Source organism: Artibeus jamaicensis, unplaced genomic scaffold (genome assembly GCF_021234435.1).
Source record: "Artibeus jamaicensis isolate MK-2021 breed Jamaican fruit bat unplaced genomic scaffold, CSHL_Jam_final contig_723, whole genome shotgun sequence".
Classification (NCBI taxonomy): domain Eukaryota; kingdom Metazoa; phylum Chordata; class Mammalia; order Chiroptera; family Phyllostomidae; genus Artibeus; species Artibeus jamaicensis.
Genome location: NW_026521938.1, coordinates 1,115,270 through 1,132,239, shown reverse-complemented (window position 1 = coordinate 1,132,239; position 16,970 = coordinate 1,115,270). Strand labels below are relative to the sequence as shown.

Here is a 16,970-nt window from a genome sequence, read left to right as displayed (position 1 = left end):
TTACATATTTAAAAAACAATTTTATTTTATTTTATTTTTTCCATCACCACTTACCCCCCTAAAAATGTTATATATATTTAAATGTCGTTACTCTGTAAAACTATTGCTTGATTTTCTTACACATTTTCTGGTAGTAAAGCTTTCATTCTGAAATTGTTGCTTCTAATCTGATCCTCTGAAGACATTTAAAACAAGTTTTTGTGCCTGCAGCAGAAACTGCAGAAGTTAACTCATTTGTTTTTGTTTTGTTTTGTTTGTGGCCATAGATTTTCTGATGCAAATTATTTTAGGATTCCTGAGAAAAGAAAGTCATTGTGTAGTAAATTATGGCAACAACATTAAAATCTGAAAAGCTTTAGAATAAATCAAAGGACATCCCTCAGTAATTTGGGGCAATTTTGTCTTTTGACAAAATACTTGCATAAATGTTAATACTGTGAAATTCTGCATTATATGGGTGCTCAACTTAGCAATAAAAATAAACTATGCAAACAAAACGTGTTGGTTGTTTATCTGAAATTGAAACTTAACTGGCATTCTGAATTTTTATTTGCTCAATCTGTCAACCTTCAAAAATAGTAGTAATAATAATGATAATAATAATAATAATAAATGCAAATACTTATATATGCTTGTGGAGTACCAGGTCACCTAATGATTTGCCTGGGACATGTTCATGTTATAATTTAAGCTTAAAAAAAAAAAGAAAAGAGAAACAAGAAGCCAAACACTATAAAAACAATCTGACCCCAGTTTTCAGAAGCAAAATTCACTCTTTCATTCAATTGTTCTTCAACAATTATCTATCGACTTTCTACTAAACATTGGTGCTGAAGGGAGCTTTGGGGACAGCTTTAGGCAAAATGTAGCGCCCCAAATCATAGAGTGACATCCTAGACAAGAAAAGTGTGCAAAGAAAGAATAATAGATAATGGATCTCATTTATTCTAAGACTCATTATTCAGATTTTGTTTGTCCTTAGTAAACAGCTTTTTTCTTTTATAACAGGGCAATAACGCCTGGAATAATTTGCCCCTTGAAATCCATAGTCTCAAAAAACAGAGCAAAACCCAACAGCCAAAACAAAACACTACCACAACAGCCACAAATGAATGAGATATTTTCTACAAACAGTTGATTAATTCAAATTTGATATCTTACTGTTAGGGGGAGAAAAGACATGGCATTTCAGCTTAGACTTTTTTTCCCAGTAAAAGGAGGCAGAAATAAAGACACAAAGAGACTTGCTCTGAGCAGGGTGACCAGGGGTCTGTTGAGGAAATCACTGAACAGGAAAAGAAAGGTAGAGAAACGCTGGTGAAAAAATACAGTCCCAGGAAATAATTTGCAAAACGGATGGCTAACATTTAAAAAGTCTGCGGTTTGCAACTGGATGGGTCTCTGGGACCCAGACCATATTATGCTGTATCCATGGCAACCATTCCCTTCCCCGCTTCCATGGCAACGTAAAGAATGCCACTTGGCTTTGGCTGGAAGGCGGGAGACTGCGTGAAAGAGCCAGGAGCCGAGGTTCTACCGGCACAAAATACCAAACTGGGAGGTTTCAGCGACAGAAATTTGTTTCTCACGGTTCCGGAGGCTGGCAAGCTTCAGACCAGGGACCCACGCGGAGGGGTCCTGGTGGGAACTCCCTGTGTTACTGCCTTCTCCCTGTGACCTCTTGTGGCTGAGACACCAGATCATCTCTGTGTGTCTCTCTTTTTCTTTTAATTTAAAAAAAATTGATTTTAGCCCTTGCTGGTGTAGCTCAGTGGATTGAGCGCAGTTTGCAAACTAAAGGGTCTCCAGTTCGATTCCCAGTCAAGACACATGCCGGGGTTGCAGGCCACGTTCCGGTTGGGGCCACATGAGAGGCAGCCACACATCAATGTTTCTCTCCCTCTCTTTTTCCCTCCCTTTCCCTCTCTCTAAAAATAAATAAACAAAATCTTTTTAAAAATTGATTTCAGAGAAAGGAAGGGAGAGAGAGACACACACATAGACTTCTTGCTCCACCCATCCTTAGAGAAATTGGTTAATTACCATATGTGCACTGACTGGTAATTGAACCCACACCTTGGTGCATCAGGACAATGTCCTAAGCAACTGAGCGACCTGTCCACAGTGTATATCTCTTCTTATAGGGACACTGATCCCATCATGAGGGCTCCGCTTCCTGACCTAATCACCTCCCAAGTCCTCACCACCAAATAGGATGGTAGCCCAACGCCCCCACGCACACATTGGGGGTTGGGCTTCAATGTACGGGTTTGAAGGACATGAACGCTGTGTCCATAGGAAGCCCTTAGCCTGCAGTCCGTGCTAGAGAACCGTTAACACGGGAGTGTAATGGCTTTGAATTTCACGAAGAGGGAAATTGAAATAGGAAAATTGAAGAGGGCTGAGAAAGCAGCCCTCACTGATTCGATGCTCATCTCATTGTTATCTGCCCAGCAAAGGGGCTGACCTCCTCACAGATAAAAATGGGCAGTGGGGCTGGGACATGGGGTTCTGTCATTCATTCTTTCAATAAATCTTTAATGCATATTAATAAAGGCCTACTGGGTGCAAGATCAGGAAAATTCCAGCTTCCAGGGCTCTCTGAGCCCCTCCCTCAGCCTCTTCTTTTCCTCCACTGACTGTGGTTTCCATGGCGATGGGGTGAGCCTTTCTGTTGCTATGGGAAGATCAGCCACGTGGGTTGCCTAATGTCACTGAGAGATGGCGGTGGGCATGGATGGCACTGGTGGGGAGGATGAAATTCAGAAAGAGCTCAGGTTTGCAACCACCCTACCCATGGTCCATGCACATCTTTGAATGGGTTTATTTAAATTTTTTTTTATTTATTAATGTTACAGAGAGGAAGGGAGGAGACAGACACATGGATTTGTGGTTCCATTTATTTGTACATTCAGTGGTTGCTTCTTGTATGTGCCCTGGACAGGGATCAAACCCTCAACTTTGGCAAATCCGGATGACATTCTAGCCAACTGAGCCACCCAGCCAGGGCCTTCTTTGAGTGCCTTTGGACTGGGGGTTTGCAGAAGCACAGAAATACTCATGTGAGAGTCTCTGCAGTTAGAAAGCACCCATCTCCTGCAGCCACCAGTGATAACAGCTTTGTCTGCCTTCAGAATTCATCGGGTTGTTCCATAAACGTTGATCCAGCTCTTCTGGGGACCAGACCCTCACCGCGGGGCAGAGGGTAAATGTCAGGTCACTCGGCACAGCCTCTATTCCCCTGTGCTTTGTTCCAGAAGAAGAGACAGTCCTTCCTTCTGAAAATTCGGTCTTTTATTGAACAAGGTGTTGGTTATCTTCTTCTTCTTCTTTTTTTAAGATTTACATGCATTTTTTTAAAAAGAGGGGAAGGAAGGGAGAAAGAGAGGGAGAGAAACATCAATGTACGGTTGCCTCTCCCTCACCCTGCGCTGGGGACCTGGCCTGCAACCCAGGCATGTGCCCTGACTGGGAATTGAATCAGTGACCTTTTGCTTTGAAGTCCGGCTCTCAACCCACTAAGCCACACCAGTCAGGGTTAAAACTTCCTTCTTTTTAAAGGCTGAATAATATCCTGTTGTAAGGATGGTCCTCATTTTGTGTATTTATTCTCTTGTCATTGGACACTTGGGTTAACTTCCACCTTTTATCTACTGCGAGTCATGAATACTGCTGTTACCACCATGGGTGTACAAATACCTCTTCCAGTCCCTGCTTTCGTTTCTTCTGGGGGTATCCCCAAAGATGGAATTGTTGGATCATAAGGTAATTAATTCTATGTTTAATCTTTTTTGGAACCACCATACCATCTCTCATAGCAGCCGTACCATTTTACACTTACATCAGCAGTGCTCAGGGGAAGAACCTACATGTTCATTCACAAATAACAAAGAATAAACTTGAGAATTCCAGGCCGGGGTTTTAAACATATACTCAGTCTGATACAAGATTCCAAGAGTATTCCATTTTGTGCGATTCTGGCTGCTGATTTTCAGCCACCTCCCCTTCTTCATCCTAGCAAAGTTTCCATGGCAACAGATTGGGTTTGCCTGGGTTGCTAAGAAACCAGAGAACCCTGAAGAGGGACAGGCTGGGTATCCAGCCTCAGTGAGAGATGGAGAGGCATGGGGGCTCTCAGAGTGCAGTCCCTGCATCAGTGGCTCATGCACGTTCTCTGTTCTTGTCCTTTCATAGCATCTTAGTTCAGAAGCAACAAGTTGGCTCAGAGCCTCATAGAGTCTAAGGAGTCCCACATTTTGCCCCGACTGGTGTGGATTCAGACTTCTTCTCAGTGGACTGAGAGCTGGTCTTTGAACCAAAAGGTCTCTGGTTCAATTCCCAGTTAGGGCACATGCCTGGGTTGCAGGTCAGGTCCCAAGTTGTGGGTATACCTTTCACACATTGTTTCTCTCCCTCCATTCCCCTCTCTCTAAAAGTAAATAAATAAAACCTTAAATAAAAATAAAAAGTTTCACATTTTCACATCAGCAGTGATCAGTAACACCAAGATTTAGGCTTCTTCACATGTTTTTATTTATTCTTTCACTATTCATTCAAAAATATTTATTGAGCCCTGGCAGGTGTGGCTCAGTGGGTTGAGTGATGGCCTGTGAATGAAAGGGTTGCAGGTTCGATTCCCAGTCAGGGCACATGCCTGTGTTGCAGGCCAGGTCCCCAGTTAGAGGGCCACATGAGAGGCAACCACACATTGATGCTTCTCTCTCTTCATCAAGTAACCCATGTCTCAACAGTGATCAACAGACCTTTTATTTTTTATTAAAACTCATTCTTTTTTTAAGCATTTTTTAATTGTTGTTCAAGTACAGTTTTCTGCCTTTTCCCCCCAAATTAAAACTCATCCTTGCAGTGTTCTACATATTGATCGTGGTGTTGATTACACAGGCGTATAATCTGTCAAAACACATTATTTGTATGGTGACAATGACTATATTTTTTGTATGTCAGTTATACACCAATAAGTTGAAATCGATTTTTAAAAAAGTACCGTATTTTGTCTTATATAATGCATGCTTTTTTGCCCAAATTTTTGAGGGAAAAATAAGGATGTACATTATACATGGGTAGTACTAAATTCTGTACCTATATAAATGTTTTAAATTATTTTATTTATGCTCATGTGTTAAAAGTGTAACTGTAGAAAGCAATAATGAGATCTGCATGCAAAATAATACTCTGAAATAGGGTAGTCAGTTTTATATATAAATAAAAAATTGACTTGTTCTGGCTGTTGTAGCTCAGTGGATTGAGCCCAGGCCTACAAACCAAAGGGTGGCCAGCTTGAATACCAGTCAGGGAACATGCCTGGGTTGTGGGCCAGGTACCCAGTGGGGGAGTGCATGGGAGGCAACCACACATTGATGTTTCTCTCCCTCTCTTTCTCCTTCCCTTCCCCTCTCTCTAAGAATAAACACATAAAATCTTTTAAAAAACTGCTATTCATTAAAAAAATAAAAAATAAATAATGGACCTAGAAAGTTAAAATGAAAGATTGTTTTCCTGAAAGTTTGGGCTAAAATCTTGGGCACACATTACACACAAGAGGGTACTATACACAGCAATATATAGTATCTTTAGCCAAGGTCAAAAACTTAATATATGGGTCCCTCAGAATTCCTAAAAAAAACCCCACGAATGTCAAACAGAGATATTGCTGACGTCAGCCACATCTGTTCTGTCCCTTCACCCTCTGACTGGTGATGTGGGCCTGTGTGACCCATGGCCGGAAGCAGACAGATGTTCCCATGGAGGATGGGTTTTCCCGTGACACAAGCAGTAATATTATAACATCAGGACTTTGGGGCAAAAGAGGATACAGTAAAAGGAGGGGCTGCACCCATCTAGATCTGGTGGTCAGAGCAAAGACCTGCATGACGAAGGGAACAAGACATGCCAATCTCTTAGGAAGACCAGAGAAAGGTTTCAGTAGGTCAGTGGGTGAGTGGAGAGTGGATAGATGTTGGGGGTGTTCTCATCGGTACCCACAGAATATTAATTTATGTGGGTCACTGAGTAACTGCAGAGGGGCTAATGCCATTGAAGAGTTTTTATTATTTTTGTTCTCAAAAGGAGGGAGGATTGTCATGCAGGGCCACTGGGGAGGTGCCAGAAGGAAAAGCGAGCAGAACAAGGGAGAGGGGAGTAGCTTCCAAGGGGACTCTTCCCTTGGAATTTCCACAGGAAGTCAAGGCAGGGCAGGGTGGACCACTTGGGGTCAGCTATATTGAATAATTACAGAGGCTCTGCGGTATAGGGCCTGCACCTAGCTCTAGATGCCTTAGGGCAGGAAAGAAGGACTTGGTGTGTGTCAGATACAAGATGTGTCCATTCTAGGCTCAAGATGAGTTGGTTTGCATATGAAAGGAGTGTTTTAGGTAAGCTGTTTTTTTTATCTTTAGGAATTAGCTGAGGGGGAGCACTATCTCCAAGGGTCTGTAAGCTCCACCACCTCCCTACTGAGAGTTGTCAAAACATCATCAGATACAGAAAATAAAAAGCATAAATAATACAGCTGGGCGGATGGACAAGCAGTTTGGGTGGTTAAGTGGATGGTGGATGAATTCAAACACTGGCTATGTCAATTTCCATCCCGAAAATGAGAAGAAAAATTTTCTAAGTATAAGTAGAAATGAAGTCTGTGACACACCTCTCCCATCCACAGTGTGCCTCCTCAAAGCACAATCATTCATTCATTCATTCATTCATTCATTCACAAACATTTATTAGGTTCTTGCTGTATGACAGACCACAATGATTAGAGAGCAAATCATCTTTAGCCAAGTCATGGGACATTCCAGTCTCTGAGGCTCTCTGCCTCCCTCCTCAGTCTTTTGGCTCCCCAGTGCCAGCTGCAGTTTCCATGGCAACAGCCTCAGACGATCATGTTCAAGGAGAACAAGCCAGATTATCAACTTCCAGACAAGGTCCTCAGTGTTGGGAGAATTATCATAAACTCTAGAGGCTGCTGGCTGGACAGCAGTGGTTCAAGTACATTTTTCATGCAGGTTAAAATGGAAAGGTGGCCCTGGCTGGTGTGGCTCATGCAGTTTGAGTGCCAGCCTGCAGACCAAAGGTCGCGGGTTCAATTCCCAGCCAGGGCACATGCCTGGGCTGCAGGCTAAGTGCCTCTTGGGGGGCATGAGAGAGACAACCGCACACTGATGTTTCTCTCCCTTTCTTTCTCTCTCCTTTTCCCTCTTTCTAAAAATAAGTAAATAAAATATTTTTTAAAAAATGTAAAGGGAAAAAATGAAAAGAAATAACACTCCAAAACAAACAAAAAAAGAAGAGCAAAGAAAAAAAAATGAAATGCAAAGAGATGTCACATAATGACACAGGAAGGGAAGAATGACCGGACTGGCCCTGAAGACTGTTTGTTTTTAGGATCCACAGATCGAACTCAAGTGTCAGTGATATGCACATTACCTATTATCATTATTCACTCATTGAGTCAGTCAGCAAACACTGACTGGGTCCCATTGTGTGTCCTAGGGAAAGGAAGGGAATCAAAGCAGGCACCTTCTTGACTCCTGTAGGCATTTGGCAATCAGACGAAATATTTGTTCTTTATGCCCCCAAATTCATTTTTTCCTTCAACACATATTTGGGGGAGTGGACACAATTTGGTCCATAGCAGGTACCTTGAAAGGATTAGGAAAACTCAAACCCTGAATGTCACAGTAGTCCCCAACTTAGTGCCCGAAGGTCCACAGCAGAAGCAAAAGCAAATTCTACGGCATAAAACAGACAACTTCAGCCTGGGCCTCAAAGAATGTCCACAGGTGATATTTCTTTTCTTTTTTAAAAACCTGATTTGAAGCCCTGCTGGTGTAGCTCAGTGGATTGAGCACAGGCCTGCAAAGGAGAGGAATGTGGTTCAATTTCCAGTCAGGGCACATGCCTGGGTTGCAGGCCAATTCCCTGCAGGCCAGCGTTCCTAGCAGGGGATGCACAAGAGGCAACCGTACATTGATATTTCTCTCCCTCTCTCCTTCCCTTCCCCTCTAAAGATAAATAAATAAAATCTTTATTTAAAAAAAAAGCTGATTTGAGAGCAAGAGAGAGAAATTATTGTTCCATTTATTGATGCATTCATTGGCTGATTCTCCTATGTGCCCCAAACAGGGATCAAACCCACAACCTTGGCATATCGTGGGTTTGCTCTGCAATATGCTCTATTGTAGATAGATGCTCTAACCAGCTGACCACAGAGCCAGGGCCCACAGGTGATTTTTCAAAGGCAATGATCAGTGCGCAAAGAAGAAAGCAGCTACACGTGGAGGGCCAGGAAGCAGAAGATGACAGGAACCATAGAAAATGAATCCGTCAACTGAGTGAACGGGTGAACAATTCCTTTAAAAAGAGGTAGGGTCACCGTTACATCAGCTAATTGAAACAAGTTGCCAAAAACTGAACTTGGCTGGAATCTCCATGGTACAGAACCTGTTTTTAGAAGTCAACGTGCTAAGGAGAACAGAGGCTATACTTTTATTCCATTTGAAGACTTTTCCTCCTCCAAGAACATTGGTGGGAGAGACTCTGCCTTCAGTGAAACTAGATTTCACCACCTCCACACTGCCTCCCACCGGATCTGGCCCCTGGGCTGAATGCTGTGTGTACATTGCCCCCGGAGCCCTTCTGCAGAGGAAAAAAGGGCAGCCGCTTTCCTGGAGGACAAAGACCCTCATTTTAAGTCATTCATTTATTGCAAAGCAAACATACCACATTGGGCACAAAGATCCATATTTTAAATCATTTATTGCAAAGTAAACATACTATGTTGGGGACAAAGACCCTTAGTCGTAGTCACTCATTTATTGGAAAGCAAACACACGGTGTTGAGTTCAGAGGCTGGAAAATTCCAGCCTCAGGGTCTGTCTCTCTCCGTTCCTTTCCAGCCCCCTCTCCTCCCCCACCCTCCACTCCCCTCCTGCTCCCACTACCTTCAGGTTCCATGGCAACAGCCTAAGCCTGCTTCTGATGCAAAAAAAAAAAAAAAAAAAAAAAAGATTCAGAAAAGTCCTATTAAAGGCTCTTGAAAGAAAATAGAGCTACTGATGTCCAACCAACCAGGATGGGGGATGCGGAAGACTCCTAAAGCTACGGACCTATCAATAGTAGCTCGTGCACCTTAAAAATTTTTTTTAATTGTAGTAAAATATAGATATCATAAAATTGACCATTTTAACTCTTTTTATGTGCACAGTTCAGTAAGATTAAGTACATTAAGACTGTTGTACAACCATCACCACCTTCCATCTCCAGAACTTTGTTACCTTGATCATCTGAAACCCTGTCCCCTACTGGGGACCTGGCCTGCAACCCAGGCATGTGTCCTGACTGGGAATTGAACCAGCGATCCTTTGGGTTGCAGTCTGGCGCTCAATCCACTGAGCTACACACCAGCCAGGGCAGGTATAGAAATGTCGATGTGTGAAAGAAACATTGATCCGTTGCCTCTTATATGTGCTCTGACTGGGGACCAAACCCACAATCCAGGCCAGTGCCCTGAATGGGAATCGAACTATTGTCTTATGTTAAAATATTTTACTTATATGATAGAAAAAAAAACCCAGAATTTATTATAATTTCACTTTCTTGACTTTCATGGAGGCAAACTCATCAAAAATATTTTCAAAAATCTATTTCCAGCCCTGATTGATGTGGCTCAGTTGGATGAGCATTGTCTGGCAAACCAAATTGTGGGTTCTACTCCCAGTCAGGGCACATACCTGGGTTTCAGGACTTGTTCTCTCTTTGGGTGCATGCAAAAGCCAACTGATCAATGTTTCTCTCTTTCTCTCTCTCTCTCTCCTTTCTCCTCTCCCTAAAGATAAACAAAGAAAGAAAATAATTTATAATACCTATTTCTCAAAAGAAGTTAACCGTTAAAAATGGACAAGAGCATGGATAGAAGAGTATCCGTTTTACCTTTTGACTCAGGTGCTAATATGGCTCAGCACAGGACTGTAGACTCTTTGTCATTCTTCAAAAATAATCTTTTTAAGATTTTATTTATTTTCAGAGAAGGGGAAGGGAGGGAGAAAGAGAGGGAGAGAAACACTGATGAGTTGCCTCTTGCTGGCATTCTGACTGGACAGAACCTGCAACCCAGGAATCAAACTGGTGACCTTTTGTTTTGCAAAACAATGCCCAACCAACTGAGCCACACTGGTCTGGGCCAAAATTTTAATATCATGTTCATCTTGGGTTTTCTTTGCATTATTGCTTATTTCCAATGTTACATTAAAATATTATTTATCTCGATGACTGAGTGTTTTTGTGCTGGTATTTGTTGAGTTTGCTGTGTGGCCATCATTCCTTTGTACATTTCATCCTACCATCAGCTTTGAGACTCAGGTTCTTGTTTTTCCAAATGAGGAATGTGTGGCTCAGGGGTCAAGGGATTCCATCCCAGGGAGTTGAACTCTATGATTAGAATGTGAGCAGGCCACTCCTTCTCCTGTGCACCTCGGGGACTTCATTTGTCAAGTGGAAAGGTGGCCTCACCCACCTTGCAGATATGTCATGGGAATTCAGCAGAAAGCATTTAGCAGCATGCCTGGGATAGAATAAGCACAGTAAACATGAGTTATTTGATAATAATAGTAATTATAATGATGGTGACAATGGCGCATCAACCACCATGGGCCCCATCCAAAGGCAAGACTGCTGATTCTACAAATATGAGGACTCTTTATCTCACAACTAGCTCCGGTACACAAAGTATGTCCATGGTGGCCTCTGTCCTTGACTGTGAAGTCACCTCCGTTTCATGTGCATGGCCCAGCTGGGGCCCCAGGGGCCCCACAGCCCAGAGAAGTCTCTGAGTAAATGTTTGTCCTTCTGGGAGTTTACTTTGGTGGGACTATCTCTCGCTTCCCCCCCTGTGGCCTTGGGGCTGTAAGAAAACAGTGACCATGCCGGGGTCCATGCCCTGGTGATCTTAGGTCCTGGAGAAAGTTTGTCATGGACTGAACGTTCAGTTCCTATGGATGACACTGAAAACAGGAACCATTTTAATAGCTAACTTATTAGTCCTGAGGTTCTTACCAACTAAGAGGCCCTTCGTCCACCTGTCACCCACCTTCTCTTCCCGATCCATCCCAACTAGCTCCGGTCTCTTCAGACCTCTTCAGCCATCTGGGTCTTCTTGTCTTCTTCTTTTTAAAAAATTATTTTTTTTAATCTTAAAAAAATGATTTTTATTGAGGGGTAAGCTGGGTGGAAAAGGAGAGAGGGGGAAACCATTGGAACAACTGTAAAAGAATAACAGTACAAAATTTTTTAATATTTAAAAAATTGACTTTAAAGAGCGAGGAAGGAGAGAGAGAGAAACACTGATTTGTTGTCTGACTTATTGATGCATTCATTGGTTGATTCCTGCATGTGCCCTGACTCGGGATCAAATCTGCAACCTTGGTGTATTGGGATGATGCTCCAACCAGTTGTGCTACCCAGCAAGAGCTCCATGTGTTTCTTTGAATGCACTCTATGTGTTTCTATTCCAGTCTTTGCATATGCTGTGCCCTCTCCCTGGAATGTTCTTTTCCCATAACTTCATTCATCTTTCTCCTCAGTTATCACAACCTAAAAAGGTGTTCTCTGACCATGCCATCCCTTTCACCCCAGTCTCTTTCTGTCCTGCACCCTCTTTATTCTTTATCTCTCACACAAATCATATTTTGTTTATGATCTGCCCTCTCCCCTAGAATCTAAGCACCACGAGAATTTTCAGGGCAGGCTCTGACAGATCATTGCATCCTAGGGTTTCTCATTCTGGACACTTCTGAGTAATACCTTGTTGTGTGTGGGGGGGTCACCCTCCTGCATGTTACAGGAGATTTAGCAGCATCCTAAGCCACTACACACTAGATGAGACAACAAAAAAAAATTCCAAACTCCTCCTTGGGGAACTGCCCCCCTGTTGAAAACCAGCACTATATCCTCATATTCTAGCACAGGCTCTGTCATGAACAGTAGTTCATGAATGAATAAATTGACTGACTGAATGAATGAGTGAATTATTACAGTAAATAACCCTTGCATCCCTGTGCTTGTGGGAGACATGCCCGGTCTAACAGAGCAGGGCTGATTGAGTGACTTTCTACTAACACCCAAGGGAGCAATTCACTTGCAGGAAAGAACACATCCACTGGGCCTGAGCCCTCCCCATGCCCATTAATTTTGTTTTCTCACCTGGTGTGTAGGACAATGGTGGCTCAGCCTGTTGCCATGGAAACTGCAGTTAGCAGGAGAAGGGAAGAGTCTGCAGAAATGAGAGAGAGAGAAAGAAAGGGAGGGTGGAAGGAGAGAGGGAGAGAGAGGCTCAGGGCTCTAGGGGTAAATGTATGTGAGTTCAATAATATCCTACAGCATACATGCCACCCAATACAAGTTTGTGGAAAGAAGAGAATCTGGTTACTCAGGCCAGATTGCTCAGTTGGTTAGAGTGTCGTCCTGACAAACCAAGGGTGCAGTTTCAATCCACAGGCAGGGCACATACAGGAGTTAATCAACAAATGCATGAATGAGTGGAACAACCAATCAATGTTTCTCTCTCTCTCTTTCTCTTCCTCTCTCCCTCCTTCCTCTCTTCTCTCTCTCTCAAAATCAATTTTAAAAAATAACAGAATTTGTTCGCCGAACACACCCTACCCACAATGCATAAGGATTCCAATTTTTCTACATTCTCCCCAATACTTGTTAATTTCTGTTTTGGGGTATTTTTCTTTTTCTTTTCTTTTGATAGTAACTATCATACCAGATGTGAGGTGGCATCTCCTGGTCTCTCTATGGTCAGGCTTATGTATCTTTTCTGTTAGGCTCATGTGCTTTTGTGACCTGTTAACTAGACCTTCCTGTCCATAACGATAAGAATGTCCACACACAGAATCTCCCTGACCTCAGCAAAAAAAAAAGCTGATGTGAGCCCTGTGCCAAGAAAAACTGTTCTGTCCCTAGGGTCCTGGCCCCAGTGCTTGCAGAGGACTCTGAGCCAGAATGCAACAGAAAGGACGAAAAGACGATTCATGGGGAGACAATTTTCTCCCAAATCTCTGGCCCTTTGGCCAAACTCTAAGAATGGCAACATTCAGCCCAAGTGCCCGATAAATCAACCCGCCTTGGAATTTCTCCTGATTAATGAGCTAAATCTCAGACTGGTGTCCAAGCTCCACATATATTGCTTCTAACTTTGGAAGGGAATGGCTTTCTGGGAAACAGAAAACAGTAAAACAGTAAAATGAAGCCCACATGCTGGACACATTCATTCCCAAACCATGGACATACTGGAGACCTGTTGTTTGTCTTGTAGGTAACACCCTTGGAGCCAGTAGCAAAAAAGTTTCTCTTGACTTTTCTGGGGTTAACATCTTGACTCTAACATTCTAACAATGGAGTGACTTTTATTGGGGTCACGTGGGCATCAAGCACAAAAAGACCACTTCTGAATTCTATACTACCTTGAATTAAAGTTAAAAATCAATAAGAGTGAGGTAATGAGACATAGATTATAATACGGGAGAAAAGTCTTTATGATTTCGTAACCCTACTTTCTGTGTGTGTATTATAAATTTACCCACACAAACATATTGAAAAAGAATTCTTTCTTTCTTTCTTTCTTTCTTTCTTTCTTTCTTTCTTTCTTTCTTTCTTTCTTTCTTTCTTTCTTTCTTTCTTTCTTTCTTTCTTTCTTTCTTTCTTTCTTTCTTTCTCTTCTTCCTCCCTTCTCTCCCTTCCTTCCTTCCTTCCTTCCTTCCTTCCTTCCTTCCTTCCTTCCTCCCTCCCTCCCTCCCTCCCTCTCTTCCTTCCTTCCTTCCTTCCTTCCTTCCTTCCTTCCTTCCTTCCTTCCTTCCTTCCTTCCTCTCTCCTCCACTTTCATTCTCTCTATGTATAAGGACCCCCCTTTCTTTTCTCCTGCTATAATTTTTTGGAACTTAAAAAAAATTTAAATTTATTTTTAGACAGAGGGGAATGGGGGAAAAAGAGAGGGAGAAAAACATCAATGTGTGGATACCCCTACTGGGGATCTGGCCCGCAACCCAGGAATGTGCTCTGACTGAGAATTGAACCAGCAACCCTTTGGTTTGCCGGCTGGTGCTCAATCCGCTAAACCACACCAGCCAGAGCTGATGTGTATATATATATTTTAAATTTATTTTTCAATTGCAGTTGACATTCAATATTTTATCAGTTTCAGGTGTACAACATAGTGGCTAATCAGTTATATAGTTTACAAAGTGTTCACCCTGTTAAGTCTAGTATCCACCTGACACCATCCATAGTTACCACAATATTATTGCCAATATTCCCTATGCTCTATTTTACACCCCCATGACTATTGTGTAACTACCAATCTGTACTTCTCAATCCCTTCCCCTTTTTCACTCAGGACCCCCCTCCCATTTGGCAACTATCAGTTTGTTCTCTGTGTTTATGAGTCTCTCTTTTGTTTGTTCACTTAATTTTAAAACCCAGTGCTTTCCAACTCTGACCTTCCTCCATGGCTGTCTCACCAGGTTCCTTCTGTTAGCTCACGCAGTCATGGGCTGCTGGACACCCCTTCAATATCCCAACAAGCCTCCACCTCCAGGCTTTTGCTTGTTCAACAGTTTGATGTCTGTTGCATCCACATCTTTAATCTGTCACATGGAACATGATGAGCCCCTCACCCCTATTTGTCCAATGATTACACACATGTGTCAAATGCACTGATGTTTCAGACATTAGGGTCTGAAGGCAGAAAATACTGGAGTTTGTTTCTCACCATTTCATCCCTGGCTTCAGTGCGTCTTGATCAATATGTTGAGCAAATTAATGGGTATTGAAAAGCTTAGGCCAATATTCACAGTTCTTGTGGAGGTTTGAGAGCTCTTAGAAGGCCTGCAGAGGCAGTCCCATGTTTGTGTGCAGATAAGCCAGGAGGAACAACTGGGGAGGGAGACAGACCACACAACCCAGGGTTCCAGCATGGGGAAATAAAGCCTCAAAACCTCAGACTGAAAAAATCTGTGAGGGTTGAGGCAGCAGGAGAAACTCCCAGCCTCACAGGAGAGTTTCTTTGAGAGACCCACAGGGTCCTAGAACATACATAAATCTACCCACTTGGAAATCAGCACCACGAGGGCCCAATTTGCTTGTGGGTAACAGTGGGAGTGACTGAAAGCTGGCAGAGAGCAGAATAAGTGTCACTGTTCCCTCTCTGACCCCCACATATAGCACCATAGTGTAACAACGTGGATTGCCCTGCCCTGGTGAATGCTTAAGGCTTTGCCCCTTACTATGTAACCGATGTGCCAGACAAAAAAATGGCCCAAATGAAAGAAAAGATCAAAGCTCCAGAAAAAATACAACTAAGCAATGAAGAGATAGCCAACCTATCAGATGTACAATTCAAAATACTGGTAATCAGGATGCTCACAGAATTGGTTAAATATGGTCTCAAAATAGAGGAAAAAATGAAGGCTATGAAAAGTCAAATAAAGGAAAATCTACAGGGAACCAACAGTGAAAGGAAGGAAACTGGGACTCAGATCAATGGTTTGGACCAGAATGAAGAAATAAACAACCAGAGCAGAATGAAGAAACAAGAATTCAAAAAAATGAGAAGAGGCTTAGGAACCTCCAGGACACCTTTAAATATTCCAATATCCAAATCATAGGGGTGCCAGAAGGAGAAAAGGAAGACCAAGAAATTGACAATTTATTTGGAAAAATAACAAAGGAGAACTTCCACAGTCTGGCAAAGGAAATAGACTTCCAGGAAGCCCAGGAAGCTCAGAGAGTCCTGAAGAAGTTGAACTCAAACAGAAACACACCAAGGCTCATCATAATTACATTGCCCAAGATTAAAGGTAAAGAGAGAATCTTAAAAGCAGCAAGAGAAAAGTAGAGAGTTATCTACAAAGGAGTTCCCGTAAGACTATCAGCTGATTTCTCAAAAGAGACCCTGCAGAAAAGAAGGAAGTGTAAAGAAGGGGCTGGAAAGAAGTATTCCATGAAAAGCAAGGACCTTCATTCAAGATTACCCCGTCCAGCAAAACTCATTTAGAAAGGTAGTTAAAGTGCCTCCCAGATAAGGTTAAGTTAAAGGAGTTCATCATCACTAACCCCTTATTATATGAAATGTTAAAGGGACTTATCTAAGAAAAAGAAGATAAAAACTACAAAGGGTAAAATGACAACAAACTCACAACTATTAACAATCAAACCTAAAAAAAACCACAAAAACAAACTAAGCAAACAACTAGAACAGGAACAGAATCACAGAAATGGAGATCACATGGAGGGTTATCAGTGGGGGAAAGGAAGGGGGAGAGAGGGGAAAAAGGTAGGAGAGGAAAGCAGGTGGGATTCAGTGTGCAGGGTAGAGGGGAATAAAATGGGGGGATGGGACAACTGTAATAGCATAATTAATAAAATATATGGGGAAAAAAAGGAAGGCCTGCAGAGACCCAAAGAGCCAGTTTTGTTTTCTGCAGGGACCCCCATGATGTAATGACGCAGGAAATATGAGCCTGACCCAGGGACCAGGGGCTGCAGGTAGGACTGCTCCCCAGCCCTCTCCTCACCCCCACCCACCCCCACCCAGGTTTGGGCTCTGTGGAGGGGGGCACTCACTCAGCTCACTGCTCAGGAGCCATCACCTGATGTGGGAGGCAGAGGCGGGCTCAGGCCATTGTCATGGAAACCATGGCCTGATGTGGAAGGAGAGGGGAGGGGGCCAGAGAGCAAAGGTCTGAAGAGACTGGAAATTTCCAGTCTTTAAATTAGACTGTGCTGGGGTCAAAGTACCTGGTTAGCACAAAGCAGGTACTTCTGGAGAGTCTGTTGAGAGAAGGAATGTCTGTGCCCCCGTCCCCAAGTCTATCTGGACTCAGAGAATGTCCCCCTCACTGTTGTGTGTTCCAGGGAGACCCTCACACCTGTGGCCCATCTTAGTAGATGAATTC

General features: G+C 42.9%; 1 long non-coding RNA gene across 2 annotated transcripts; it reads right to left on the bottom strand.

Annotated features, from left to right (window-relative positions):
• Positions 1-9,060: 9,060 nt before the first annotated feature.
• LOC119053144 (uncharacterized) lies at positions 9,061-16,721 on the bottom strand. Of its 2 annotated transcripts, none has more exons than XR_008392781.1 (3): positions 16,639-16,721; positions 12,217-12,286; positions 9,061-10,579 (listed from the first exon to the last, which is right to left on the bottom strand). It is a non-coding gene; the product is annotated as an uncharacterized LOC119053144 (long non-coding RNA). The 2 variants fall into 2 exon arrangements; XR_008392782.1 differs by lacking the exon at positions 9,061-10,579 and adding an exon at positions 11,153-11,276.
• Between the last annotated feature and the right edge of the window lie 249 nt (positions 16,722-16,970).